Here is a 15347-nt window from a genome sequence, read left to right as displayed (position 1 = left end):
TTTATAATTGTGTTCAAACAGTTTTGTCTTGGGAGGTAGATTCCCAAGTATTTAATGATGTCCATAGTTACTTTAAAAGGAATTTCTCTTTCTATGTCTTGCTCTTGAGGTTGTTCATATATAGAAGTGCTGATGATTTATGTGGGTTTATTTTTATATCCTGCTACTTTGTTGAATTTGTTAAGTGTTTCAAGGAGATTTTTTCAAAATGATTTTCTTGGATTCTCTAAGCATACCACCATATCATCTCCAAAGAGTTAAAGCTTTGCTTCCTCATTGCCAATTCTGATTTCTTCAATTTATTTTTCTTGTCTTATTGCTATAGCTACCATTTCTAATACTATATTAAATAGCAATGGTGACAATGGGCATCCCTGTTTCAGCCTTGATTTTACTGGAAATACTCCCAATTTATTCCCATTACATATATTATTTGTTGATGATTTTAGATTGACATTATTTATTATTTTGAGGAAAACTCCATTTATTCCTAAACTATCTAAAGTATTTAATAGAAATGGATGTTGTATTTTATATGAAAGACTTTTTCAGGCTCTGTTGAGATAAGCATATCATTACTGTTGGATTTGCTATTGATATGTTTAATTATGTTCACTGTTTTCCTAAGAATTGTAATAAAGGGCCATGGAATCATCCCTGCTGACCTGAGATAAATCCTATCTCATCATGGTATATTATCCTAGTAATAACTTACTGTAGTCTCATTGCTAAAATTTTATCTAAGATTTTTGCATCAATATTCATTAGGGAGATTGGTCTATAATTTTCTTTGTTAATTTTGGTTCTTCCTAGTTTAGGTATGAGCACCATGTTGATGTCATAAAAGGAGTTTGGCAGAACTCCTGCTTTTTAAAATAGTTTAGGAAAATAAGAATTAATTTGCTCCTTAAATGTTTGGTAGAATTTACTAGTAAATCCACCTGGACCTGGAGACTTTTTCTTAGAGAGTTTATTAATGGTTTCTTCAACTTCTTTTTTTCTGAAATAGGATTATTTAAGTAATTTATTTCCTTTTCTGTTAATCAGGACAGTTTGTATTTTGTATATATTCATCCATTTCACTAGGATATCCAATATATTGGCATACAGTTTAAAAAAGTAGCCCTGGATTATTTAATTTTTTCCTCATTGGTGGTTAGTTTGCTCTTTTAATTTTTGATACTGATAATTTGGTTATCTCTTTCTTTTTTTAAATCAGACTAATCAAAAGTTTGTGTATTTTATTGGCTTTTTCATAAAACCAGTTCTTAGTTATATTTATGAGATCAATGGTTTTATGATATTCAGATTTATTAATCTTCCCTTGATTTGCAGAATTTTTTTTAGTATTTAATTGGAGATCTTCAATTTGTTCTTTTTCTAGCTTTTTAAGTTGCATACTTAATTCACTGATCTCCTCTTTCTCTATTTTATTCATATGGCATTGTAAGATATAAAGTTTCCCCTCAAAACTGCCTTGGCTGTATCTCATTAAATTCTAGAATAATAGCTCATTAGTATCATATTTTTGGATATAATTATTATTTTATTTCTATTATTTGCTATTTGATCCACCCCTTGTTTAACATGAAGTTATTTAATTTCCAAATAGTTGTTGGTTTATCTTTCCATGGCCCTCTATTAAATTTAATTTATATTGCTTCATGATCTGAAAAGAATCTATTTATTATAGCTGCCTTTCTGCATTTGATTATAAGGTTTTTGTGCCCTAGTAGATGGTCAGTTTTGGAATAGGTGCCATGTACTGTCAAGAAAAAGGTAAATTCCTTTTATATCCCCATTAAGTTTTCTCCAGAGGTCTTATCAAATCTACATTTTCTAAGATTTCATTTACCTTCTTAACTTCTTGTTTGTTTTGTGTTTAGATCTGTCTAGTTCTGAGACAGGGAGATTGAGAACTCCCATTATTACAGTTTTGCTGTGTATGTCTCCTTGTAATTCACTCAGCTTTTCCTCTAAGGAATTTAGATGCTATACCACTAGGTGCATACATGTTTAATAATTATATAGCTTCATTACCAATGGTGCCTTTTAAGAAGAAGTAGTTTCCTTCCTTTATCCCTTTTAATGAGAGCAATTTTTACTTTTACTTTATCTGAGATTGGGATAGTTACTCCTGATCTGTTTTTACTTCAGTTGAGGCATAATATATTTTGCTCCAACCTTTTACCTTTAATCTGTGTGTGACTCTGCTTCAAATGTGTTTCTTATAAACAAAATATTGTAAGATACTGATTTTTAATCCATTCAGCTATATATTTCCATTTTATGGAAGTGTATTTCCAGTTCATCCCATTCCCATTTACAATTAATATTACTAATTCTATATTTCCCTCTATGCTACCTTTCTCCACTTATATGTTTCTCTTTCCTTTTCTCTTATTCCTCCTCACCAAAATTTTACTTCCTTTCTTCTTTGACATTTCTTTTAAAAATTTAACTTTCAGTTTATTTTCACATACCTTCACCTTTCCTTTTATCAGTCACTTTTTCCCTTATCTGTACCTCTCCCTGTCTCCCCCTTCCCCTTCCCTGTAGATTAGGGTAGATTTTTAAACCCAAGTAGGAACGTATCTTATTCCCTCTCTGGACTAATCCCATTGAAAAGAATTTACTCAGCATTCACACTCTCCCTGCTTTCCCCTCTAAAATTATGAATCTTTGTGCCTCTTAAGCTGGTGTTAGTTATCATGCCATTACTATTAATCAAGTATCATTAATCACAATTTGATTATTTGATTGCTTGATAAGCTCATATTGTTATCAAGGCATCATCACAAAATTTTGCTTGATTGATTGATAAGCTGCATTGACTCAAATTATATCAAATTATAATTCTAATCATTTTTTACCTTACCCCCTTTTCATGTACCCTCCAAGTACACACAATCCTCCTCATGAGCCAAAGTAGCATAAAAAGCCATATCATTTCTTGAACTATTTGTGCCCCTCCCCCCAGGCTTATTTTCTCTCATATTGCTCCTCCCTTCCCCACCCAGGATATTTAATCCTTTGTTAAGTGAAGCAAGGATTAAATCAAACTCTAAAGTAATTAACCAAAAGTATCTTGGGCAGCTAGATGGCACAGTGGATAGAGCATTGGACATGGAGTCAGGAGGACCTAAGTTCAAATCCAGCCTCAGACAGTTAATAATTACATAGATGTGTGACCTTGGGCAAGTCACTTAACCCCACTACCTTGCAAAAACCAAAAAGAAAAAGAAAAAGAATCACAAGTATAATAAAGGGTTCTAAACACTGAAGGCCTTCACCTGAGAACTTTACAAATGATTGTAAGTTACAGAGAACCTGAATCAGGACCTTTCAGTTTATGATGCCCTCATTAGACAAAGTGCCAAGCACAGTAGAATTAAAGAGGGTCAAATAATGGGACACTTAAGTTTAAAGATAACACCTATGCTGTTCTTCAGGGCTTTTTGTCTTAAACATAGTGATGTCATCTTGAACCTCTTAGTTCTAATTTTTAGGGTTTCATTTTCTTCAATCATCTTTTGTGTTTCCTTTTTAAAGGTGTTGAATTATCTGGTGAATTGTTCTGCATGACACTCATTTTTTTCCATTTTTCTTCTCTCTTCTTTGATTTTTAAATTCTTTTTTAAGTTCTTTGATGAACAATTGGATTTGAGTCCAATTTATAGACTGTTTTGATACTTTCCCTATGAGTGATTTTTCATTAGTTTCTTCTTTGGACTTGATGTTTTCTATAGTGAGCCCTCTTTTAGCTTTTTTGCTCATCTTTGTTGTTTTAGCTCTGCTCCTGGGGTATAGGGAATAGAGACCTAAGCTTTTGTTTTTCTGGGACTAGGGTCTGATCCCTGGCTTGTCTTTGGTCAAGATGTTGCCTCTGTAGTCTAGGCCTTGCTTTTGCATAGGTTTGTTTCCTCCTTTATGTCCAAGTTCTGACTTAGCAGTGATTTGTTCCTGACCTAATCCTGTCTTTTGTCCCAGTGTTCCCAAGGTTTAGACATTGTTTGGGGTTGGAAACCTCCCAGCTGGCTTGCTATATAGCTGCTAGGATCTCTGCTATTGTCAAGCTGTTGGGTCCTGGATTGCTTTGTAGCTGAGAGCCTCCTGCTGGCTTTCTGGCTCCCCCACCTCCTGGGCTTATTTCCTCTTTTCCCCCAAGAGACAGAGCTTCACTGAAGATCCCAAACAATGTCTACCACTGAAAACTTCTTTGAAGCTTCTCTTTTTCTTGGTAGTATCTGTAGCTTGAATGTCAGAATAGAGGCTTCAATTATCTTTGGTAGGGAAAAGCTCTGGGAGCATGTTAACTTCACCCTGACATCTTGACTCCACCACAGAAGTCTGGGAATCATTCTTTACAGAAGATAAGAAAAAGTAGGAGGGATTAGATAGCTTCTGGTTCAGATATCCCCAGAAATAAAACTTCAAAATGATAAATGCTCTAAACTATGAGGGAATAAAGTTTATTTTATTTTTGCTTTCCACTTTACCTTGGAGCTTCCATTTAGCTCAAAGTGCTTAAAAAAGAGAACAAGAGTTGCTTCAGGAAGGGAAAAACCATACCCCTGAAAGGATGCTCCATAGAGAAGATCTGCTACATAAATGTAGGAGAATTGAATTGTCCATGCAGCCTCTTCCAGGCCCTTTGAATCAAGAGATAATAGACAACTCAAGCTGCCTAAATTTCTTTTGCCACCTACTGCTTTCTCACTTCATAATTATGGTACCTACAGAGAACTATTAATGCTGAATATGGCAATATTCTCACCCCAGACTAGGAGACAATCACAGGGTCATAGATTAAGAGATGCAAAAGATCTTTAAGATCATTAATTCTAATACCATTATACCTTTGTGTACACTGAGGTCTTGGATGGTTAAGTGACTTCTCAAAAATTTCAAAACCTATATGTCACAAATGTTCTACCTCTAAATACATTGTCCTTTTCATTGTATGAACCTTAGAGTTCTCGTATTAAAATCAAAGTACCAAAAAAATCAGCAGCTTCTGCAAGAGAAGGCAATATGTACTGAGGGCAGATAGCAATGACAGAGGAAGTGATGATGACTATGGTGAAATAAACACACATACAAATAAAAACAATGTTGATGGAAAACTGAGGTGGGGGGGAGTGGAATAAGATACTTCAGGGTTGCAGATAAGAAGGATCCCAGGAATAAAGTGAGTATAGATAAGAAAGTGGGCAACAGAGAGAAAGCAAAAAAGTATTCCCAGTTGGAGCATCAAGAAATTTAGGCACCATAAATCACCAAGCAAACTCTTACAATCAGTGCAGTCAACTCTCCAGGGGCAACTTCATTTGGGATCATAGATTGAGAACTAGAAGGAACCTTAGAAGCTATCAAGCCCAACTTCATGTGTCACAAAAATGTTATGTGATTTAACCAGACTCAAACAGCTGGTAAGCATCTGAGATGGAATTTAAATTCAGGTTTTCCTAGGCTCAAATTCAATTTACTTTTCATTTGTAAATAATGACAATATCAAAGGTTTCCTTATATTGGGATTGCAAGGGATATTGGGTAATAACCAAGGTTTAGGACTTAATGAAGTGCAGGAGTAAAGTTCATTAGAATTATTAAGTGCCTCTTAAAAAGTCTAACCTATTTTTAAACCTTAAAACCTGTTCCAATTAATGTGTAGGAGGCTTAGCCTAAAAATAATTTATTAGAACATTCTATTGCTATTATTATGTTAGAGTCTTTTAAGTGGGGATTTAATACCAGCTGATCAGGATTTTAAATTAAATTATTTCCTAAGGTCTGCAGATGGAGCCTTGAGGCAAAAGAGGTATAAAACTACAAAAATAACCTGGAGCTTTCATGTCACATAAAAACAGATGAAATGCAAGAATAGTTTAGAGACACAGATGACAAGTAGAAGATAAATAGTAAGTGTTGTAAGAAAAGGACAAGGAAACTGCGTCTTCCTTTGAAAATGAGATAAGGTAGAACTGCCTCCGAAAAAAAAAAGAAAGAAAAAGTTTTGCCTGAAATCCATACAAGGAGAAAAGTCCATAGATCAATTTAAGAAATTTTTGTTAAGAAATATTAGTCAAAGCTCCATCACATCCTTACATGTCTTACCTACCTGAGGTAGGTAGAAAAAGTATTATCTCTGTTTTAGAGATAATGAAATTAGGAAATTAAGTTGAAAAAAAGGTCAAGGACAATGATAACAATAATCATAAATTGAGAACTAGAATCTTAGAAGCACTCTCTCTCCATATATATGGATAAAGATAGAGGTTGAGATAGAGAGAGAGATACATAAAATACTATATTTCATTTAAACCTTCAATAGGATCATGAACTCTTCAATGGGCATATTCTCTCCATGGTATAGATGACATGAATCCAGGCAACATGATACAAACATAGAACCTGGGTTCAAATCCCACCTATGTCACTTTCTACCTATGTAACCTTTGGAAAATCATTTGACATTTCTAGGTTTTCGTTTCCTATTCTGTAAAATGATGTTCTGTCTTCCTCTAAGTCAATAATCCAATAATACTATAAATTGGATTCAAATATTGCCTGAGTTGTTTGCACCTGAGTAAATTATATAACTTTCTTGAGTCTCAGTTTCCCTCCAGTAAAATGATGAGGTTGGACAAGATGATCTTTAATTTTCTTTTTATTCTAGAGTTATCTTGTCCATATACTCCTTAATTGCACCATCTAATATACTTGAAATGCAGCTTTCATGCCAAGGAATTGTCATCCCTTACTCTAATTATAAAATCAACCCTTTTTTCCTGATCATACATTTCCTAAATATGATCATTTGCCTGACTCCTTGGAAGCTGTTCAGTAGGAATTAATAGGTTTATAGTCTATTGATGTCCACAATGTCTCTTTATTTCTGATCTTTTAGGTTACTCACAATTGTGATTTTTCAAAGATCACGATATTCTATAATTTTCATCCATCAGTGAGACAATATCAGACAAATACTTTTTGAAAAGGGTTTTGTGAATTGAGGAGGACAGGGATGTTGAAAGTGTTGCTTGATTCCTCAAATACACTTCAAACACCTTTGATCCAGCAATACCACTACTGGGTCTATACCCTGAAGAGATCATGAAAAAGAGTAAAAACATCACTTGTACAAAAATATTTATAGCAGCCCTGTTTGTGGTGGCAAAATATTGGAAATCAAGTAAATGTCCTTCAATTGGGGAATGGCTTAGCAAACTATGGTATATGTATGTCATGGAACACTATTGCTCTATTAGAAACCAGAAGGGATAGGATTTCAGGGAAACCTGGAGGGATTTGCATGAGCTGATGCTGATCAAGATGAGCAGAACCAGAAGTACACTATATAACCGAACAGCAACATGGGGGTTATGTTCAACCTTTAAGGACTCACTCATTCTATCACTGCAACAATCGGGAACAATTTTGGTCTGTCTGCAAAGGAGAGTGCCATCTGTATCCAGATAAAGAGCTGTGGAGTTTGAACAAAGTTCAAGGACTATTCCCTTTAATTTAGAAAAAAACATATCTTATTGTCAGATCTTGTTATTTCTTAGACTTTTTGTCTCTTCCTTAAAGATGTAATTCCTCTCTCATTACATTCAATTTGGATCGATATACAATTAGGAAATTAAGTTGAAAAAAGGTCAAAGACAATGATAACAATAATCATAAATTTAGAACTAGAAAGAATCTTAGAAGCACTCTAGATAGATAGATAGATAGATAGATAGATAGATAGATAGATAGACAGACAGACAGAGATAGATGGAGATGGAGATGGAGATGGAGATGGAGATGGAGATGGAGATGGAGATGGAGATGGAGATGGAGATGGAGATGGAGATGGAGATGGAGATGGAGATGGAGATGGAGATGGAGATGGAGATGGAGATGGAGATGGAGATGGAGATGGAGATGGAGATGGAGATGGAGATGGAGATGGAGATGGAGATGGAGATGGAGATGGATTAGAAGCACTCTAGATAGATAGATAGATAGATAGATAGATAGATAGATAGATAGATAGATAGACAGAGATAGATGGAGATGGAGATGGAGATGGAGATGGAGATGGAGATGGAGATGGAGATGGAGATGGAGATGGAGATGGAGATGGAGATGGAGATGGAGATGGAGATGGAGATGGAGATGGAGATGGAGATGGAGATGGAGATGGAGATGGAGATGGAGATGGAGATGGAGATGGAGATGGAGATGGAGATGGAGATGGAGATAGAGATTGCTTTCAGTGGGGGTAGGGGGAAGGAAGTAAGATTGGGGGGAAATTGTAAAACTAAAATATCTTTAATAAAAATAAATTAAAAAAATAAACACACACACAAAATAAATGAACAGACAGAATAAGTCAACTCTCCTATTCACTAGTGAATCCAACAATAGGAATTCTTCACCCAGATTTTTCCCCTCTGTGTTAATTGATTGATTATTCTATTCATCTCATGTTAGGTTTTGCATCTTATTAAGGAAACTCCATAGTATTCTGGGACTTGATAAAATGAGAACAGTATCATCCCCAAACAACAATACTGATAACCTTGTCATCTATAGAAGCATCACCTATTCAGGTTCTGTGCTGGACCTCCTCCAAAACATTGAAGATAACTTGATAATTCTCAGTTCCTCTCTTTTAAGTCTCACTTAATATTGATAATCAGAGGATCTTTGAATATTGAAAATCAGAGAATCTTTTGAAACTTGTCTATGATAGAAACTATATAATTTTATTACAAGAAATACTGATGCTTCAAAATGGGAAAATATCATAAATAAAGTGTCTAAATTTAATTCTTATTACTGATCAATAGGAAGGGTAACCATTTAAGGATGAAATTTTAGTTTAATACAATTTAGAGCTATCATATCTAGATAATTATATATGGTATGACCTAGGAGGAAAAATCAGTGGAATTTTAAAAGTGTGCATTTATATAATTCCTATCCCTTTCCTTTCCCCCAATAAAAAATTTCTAAAAGAATGTAAAATATTTAAGGTTACTATATCTTTCCTTTCCTGAACATGACAGAAACAGAGCTTAGGAGAGGGATGGAAAAGAATTATGACTACATCTTGAGAAGCATGCAAGTCAAATATTTAGAATGAGACTACAATTAAACTATAAGTAAGAAAGATTTGGAACCTCATGCCAGTAGTCTGGAATACATTTATCATCACCATCACCACCACCTGCCAAAAAAGAAGGAAAATGTGCCAGAAGGACTGACAGGACTTGTGTGAAACAAAGAAGAGAGAATGTGAAATTTAAATAGAAGTTGTCACTTTTTCTGATCATTCCAAAATTACTTTATTGAAAAACTGAGAAATCTGTTAGGGGTATATGGAGAGTGAAGAAATTCCTGATAAAAAAGGGAGAAGTTAAATTTTAAATCATGCCAATATTCCAAGAAAAATAATAAGTAAAATCCTCACAGGAGCAAACCTGTGAGATTAAAATGAGAAAATGCCTCACTTTCCTTCCTCAAAACATCAATCTTTAGCAGAAGTACTATTCCAAAGTTTCATCTGATGTGAAAGCAACCTACAGTTCTTAAAGACTGTACCAGGAAACACATGTTCTAACAAATGGTACTCCAAAAGAAGGGCAGCTAGTTGGTACAATGAATAAAGCATTGGTCTTGGAATCAGGAGGACAGGATTTCTAATCCAAGCTCAGATATATGATACTTACTAATTGTGTGATCTTGGGCAAGTCACTAAACTCTGATTGCCCTGAATCCAAGACCATCTCCAATTGTCCTGATTCACATCTAGTCACTGACTCAGATGACTCTGGAGGAGAAAGTGAGGCTGGTGACTTAGCACAGCAGCCCCTCACTTAAATGTACTTGTCATGGCATCACCTCCATTGATGTCATGGTCTTCTTCAAGAATAAAGGACAAATATCACTCTAAAAGAACAATAGTTTTGTGATCAAAGAATATGAGTTCCAATTCTGTCTCTAAAACTTCTTACCTACAAGACTTTTTTAAGTTGCTACCCTTCTCTTAATCTCAGTTTCTTCATATGTAAAAAGAAAGGCTTGTACTGTGTGGTTTTTGTGGACCTTTCCAGTCCTATACCTAAGTTCCTATGACCTTACCAAACTAGAAAGTTTGGCTACAGAAACATGATGTGCCTTCTATTTGAGGATAAACTTAGTCAAGTATAAAAAACATTACTACTAGGTTTTGGTTTTCACTTTGGGGTGAGTCTTTTTGTTTTTACTGTAACACATAGAAAGATAATATTATCTTTATTATTTTCCAACCCTCTTCTTCTGCAGTGATAGGTAGAAAGTTTAAAAAAAGTTAAGGAAAAATCCCACAAACAATTTAACTATTGGTGTTCTTCATGTGTGATCTTTTTTGAGTAATTACTGAAATACTATGAAGGAATTGAACTGCATCAAAATTTATTTTATAAATGAAAACAAAAGATACAACTATGTCTATTCTCTATAGAGAGTGGAACAAAGGACTGGTGAGAATCATTTTCATCTGCTCCCCAAAGAAGTGCAAAAAACCATTCCTTGGACACTTGATCAATTTGTCTCACAGAGTTCTTGATGAACACAAGCAAAGATTACCTTAAATTTAATTGCTTCATATATACCAGCTTCTTTTACAGAGGATGAAGTAGAGGAATCCTATTAAAGAACTTAAGATTCTATTAGCTAAATCACCATAAACTCTGAAGTCCAAACTTCAGAAACACTGAAAACAAAGGTGAGGTGGATTCAGGAAAGTGCAGCAACAACTATGCTGGAAAATTTGACTTAGGGATAAGAAATGTGAAAGGTCAAAAGTTAAGATACTATTTAGGTGCTTTCTATCTCTGTATAAAGGACAATTTCTTCAAGAAGAAAATCAGTGACAATGTTGAAGATTGAACACTATAACAAATGAAGCTGACACATTCATAAAACAGGAAAGTCTCATATATAGTAGATGTATAAACATCCATGAATTTGTATATGTGTGTAAATTTATAATGGTTAATATTCCCCTTCACACATACGTACCAGTAATACAATATAGTGGCTAGTCTCATATTTCAAGTCAGAAAAATAGGAAAGTCTTGAGTGAGAGGCACTGCTGTGTCATCTTGGGCAAGTTATTTAACCATTTTCTCAAACAACAAGAAGACTATAAGCTTCAGAGCAGTTAGCTAAGGCTTTTAGTGAAATGAGTTCCTTATAAAGGTTCTCTACCAATGACATCACAATTTCAGAATCAGAGACAAAAAGTCAAAGAGACAGAGACAAGCAAGCAGGAATAAATATACACAGAGATAGGCAGAAACAGACAGAAGTAAACTGAGATATAGAAAAAGAAATAGAAAGACAGAGATAGACAGACAGAGAATGTCTGGTTGTAATGTGAAACTGGAAACAGCAACACATATCAAAATTGTTATTGTTTGTCACTGTTCATGAAGATTTGTGCTAACAATTCTGAGATATTTTTATACAAGACAATTTCATTGGAAGAGCAAACTCCCAATGATGAAATTCCCTCTACTAATGCAAATATGTACCTACTCTGTAATGTATAGCCTTAGAAGATTATCCAAGGCACTGAGAGGTTAAGTGGCTTCCCCAGGGACAAAAAGTCAATGTATTCAGAATGTGGATTTGATACTAGATGTTAATGACCAAAATATATATGTAGAAAAATAAGGATGTATTCATATCTATGTTTATGAACAGCTTGGCATGGTAGCTGGAGATAGTCTTGATGCTAGAAAGATCAAAGGATTATACTATTCATTATATTATGTTACTGACATGTATGTGTGAATGAGCATATTAACAATTAAAAATTCATCCCCAGATACCTATATAATAGCATATATGCTTACATATCTATTATATATAAACCTTTACAATCTAAAAATTGTGACAATTTCATTTATTATACTGTTTAGTCTTCAACATTATCACTGATTTTCTTCTCAAATATGGTTCTTAATACAGAGATAGGAAGGACCTAAATAGTATCTTAGCTTTTGACCTTTCTCATTTCTTAAACCTAAATCATATTTTCAACATAACTGATAAAATCTCAAATTCAGTTAATAGACATGTGTGCGTGTAGGTAAGTGATTGCTGTGTCATCACTGATTGCTAAAGAAATTCTACTGCAAAAATTCCTTCAAGCAATGAAGATTGATACCTTCTTTGCAATTTAACAGTCTTAGAAGACCACAGTTATTAGTGGAACCCATTTGAGAAACACTTCAATTTTCAGTTATTCCAAGCTACTCATTATTACAAAAGCCAACAGTTTTAATACAGACTTTCTCATAAATAATGGCATATAACTAAAAATCATGAAGCATTATTCAATTAAAAGAATTCAAAGTCAAAACTTTGCACAATACAAATGGCAATTGAATGATTTCAATGCATGATAAATTAAAGTAAATTACAACTTATTACCAAACTAAAAAGCAAAACTAAGAGAAATAATTAAATATACCAATAGATGTAGATGTAGACATGGTGGAAAAGAGGTTGTTCAGGGAGAAATAGAAATAGGAATAGTATAGGAATGTGAGTAGACAAAGATGTTCCCTAGTCTTCACAAATAATAAATAACATATAGACCCATTGACATTCATAAAGTACCCAACTATCTAGAGGAGTGACCCTTCCTATAGTTGGTAGCTCCTTTGTGGAAGTCATAAAAAAATCATAAGATAAAAGCAATGGATAAATTGTAATCTATCACTGAATAAAATTTGAATACCTATTTTAAGATGAATTTGGATATTCATGCCAAGGGAAATGTCCACTTAATGACATCTACAGATTCATCAAGATATAAAAAGTCAGAATCCAAATAATAGATAAATAAAATACAAGCTCCTGATCTGATTCAAATTAATATGATACACATAAATCTATTATATAACAAAATATTCTTAATTCTAAAGGGAAAACATCTTAATAGCTTTAATATATCTTACCTTTCCAGTTTCAAAATATTCTAATCCAATAGTAGCTAAGTAGAATAAAGCAAAAAATCATCCCTTTCTTTTGTTTGTAAGTGTTCTAATTATGAGGAAAAAAGTTGATTCATATCTAAATTACTAAGAGCCTGGAGCATATGAAGAACATTCAGCTGAGAAAGAGGACAACATAATTATTTGAAAATATTCTGTCTTTAAATGCTTCTGATTCAAACATGATTTTCTGAAAAGCTACAGTTATAAGTTTAGTTGACCCATGAAATTGCTCCCACCAAATAAAAATAATTCATCGCATGCAATTTAGAAATGAATCAAAAAGTTAGGAAAGGAAAATTAGTGTTCATATTTATTCCAACATTAGAAGATTTGATCAATAAAGAATTTTTCTACCCAAAAAACATGATGTTTTTCTAAATTTATTATAGCTTTTGACATATTCTTTCTTCAAAAACTTCAGGCCTTTAAACTCAAGTCTTTTAAACTGTGTACTTGTAAGGCTCAATTAGCACCTTGGAAGAAAGGAGAGATATTTGGTTAACAGAATGCATGACTTTTAATTACAAAACAATATTCTTTTTTTCATATTCAAAATTATCATCAGATCTGCTAAAACAATAAAAGGCCTTTTGTTTCTTAGAAGAATGATCTGAACTATCTTTCTTGCAAAATTATTTGTTTTATCTCTGACCTATTTCACAATGACATTAGCAAGGTCTACTGAATATTCTTTCTTTAAAGGTTAAAGCTTATAAAAGGTACATCTTGTTCTTTGTTGGATAGCATGCTTCCAAAAAAAAGGCCATATTTGTGTCATTTGCTAACTCCATTGTCTGACCTAACATCCCATGTATTTAAGAAACACTATGGAATCATTTTAAGTCAATATTGCTGAAATGCAACTAGGAACCAAGAACTTATCCTATAAAAATGACCTCTATAAGGACTTTTATCTGAATAATATCAAAATAGAATCCTGGGTATTATTTCTAAATTTTTGAATCATGAAACATTGGAGAAGATTATTTTTAATGTTTGGAATTTGTGTATATTTTCACATGATGGATGTGCATAGATGTGATAGTTTTTACCTTCAGAAATCAACAAGGATTTCACAAAATTGATCCTACACTCATTTTCAGCCCTAATTATGGATATGAAGATCATCATGGTTTGTAAATTGCCTATCAGTCTTCAGTTGATCACATGAAAGCGTATCCAAGTTACACAGGGCAACTCTAATTATAAATCAACACAAATGAATGATTGGGGGAGGGAGGCAGGTGGGAGTGGGAAGATCAGTGTGAATATAATTCCAGTAATGCCTTCTGAAAATGTAAGGAAAAAATGAAGAAATATTCAGGAGCAAGATTATTTTTTAAAGGAAAAAAATCAATAAACTTGAATTACAAAAGAACTCTTTTAGATTCCATTTTTCCAAAATTTACAACAAAATGTAAGGAATTCACTCAAATGTGTAGTTTCTTTCATAGTCTTGTAAAACTTCACTAAAAATTTGATATTTAGATTAAAAAAATCTATAGGATTTGGCTTTCATTCATGCAAGAAAGAGAGATGGACGTCAACTCCATATGTTATTATAGACCACAGCAATTAAAATTCTTCAATATTTAGTAAAATCTCCTATTTCAGTGCAACTTGTCATTACAAAATTAAGCATTGAGATTCTTACTCAAGATCAGTTGCTGTCATGGAGGAGGCCATCTTTTTTTTTTCAAAGGCAATGGGGTTAAGTGACTTGCCCAGTGTCACAGGTAAGTAAGCATTAAGTGTCTGAGGTCAAATTTGAACTCAGGCCCTCATGACTCCAGGGTCAGTGCTCTATTCACTGAGCCACCTAACTGCCCCCCAGGAGAAATGATCCTAAAAGCAATTTTCGTAATAAATTCTGATTATGGACAACAAAGAGGGTCTACAATGGGGTATTTTTCTACTGTATATTTGGAGAAATAAAATTTAAAATAAAATAATCTTGGATTCTGAACATTCTGTCATTAAAAGAACTAATTTTTACCTAAGAATACAAAAGAATCCTTTTACTAAAATTCATAAAATTCTTTCCTTTTTTCCATCAATTTATTTTTTATCCACTTGCTATTAAAGAAAGTCCATATGGTAAAGTAAATAGACAGCTGTCTAGAAAGAACTGAGATATAACCCCCACACCTGATATACACTGACTATGGGATGTTTACTAGTCACTTAAACTCTGGGTTTTCAGGAAACTCTCTATAATTTGGATAGCAAATCTGTATTGGTAGAGAGTTTCTTCAACAGGGGATTCCCAGATCACAGGTCCAGTCCCTATTTCTATTCCCA

At 33.5% G+C, this 15347-nt stretch overlaps 1 long non-coding RNA gene across 1 annotated transcript in view; it reads right to left on the bottom strand.

Moving 5' to 3' along the window:
- Positions 1 to 11184, bottom strand: part of LOC141489721 (uncharacterized) — a 60157-nt gene extending 48973 nt beyond the window's left edge. Inside the window, exon 1 of the long non-coding RNA XR_012468971.1 lies at positions 11059 to 11184. This is a non-coding gene — a long non-coding RNA (uncharacterized LOC141489721). The remainder of the gene's footprint in view (positions 1 to 11058) is intronic.
- Between the last annotated feature and the right edge of the window lie 4163 nt (positions 11185 to 15347).

Source organism: Macrotis lagotis, chromosome 5 (genome assembly GCF_037893015.1).
Source record: "Macrotis lagotis isolate mMagLag1 chromosome 5, bilby.v1.9.chrom.fasta, whole genome shotgun sequence".
Taxonomy (NCBI): Eukaryota; Metazoa; Chordata; class Mammalia; order Peramelemorphia; family Peramelidae; genus Macrotis; species Macrotis lagotis.
Note: the sequence above shows the minus strand (reverse complement) of the source record. Positions and strands in the feature narration are given on the sequence as shown.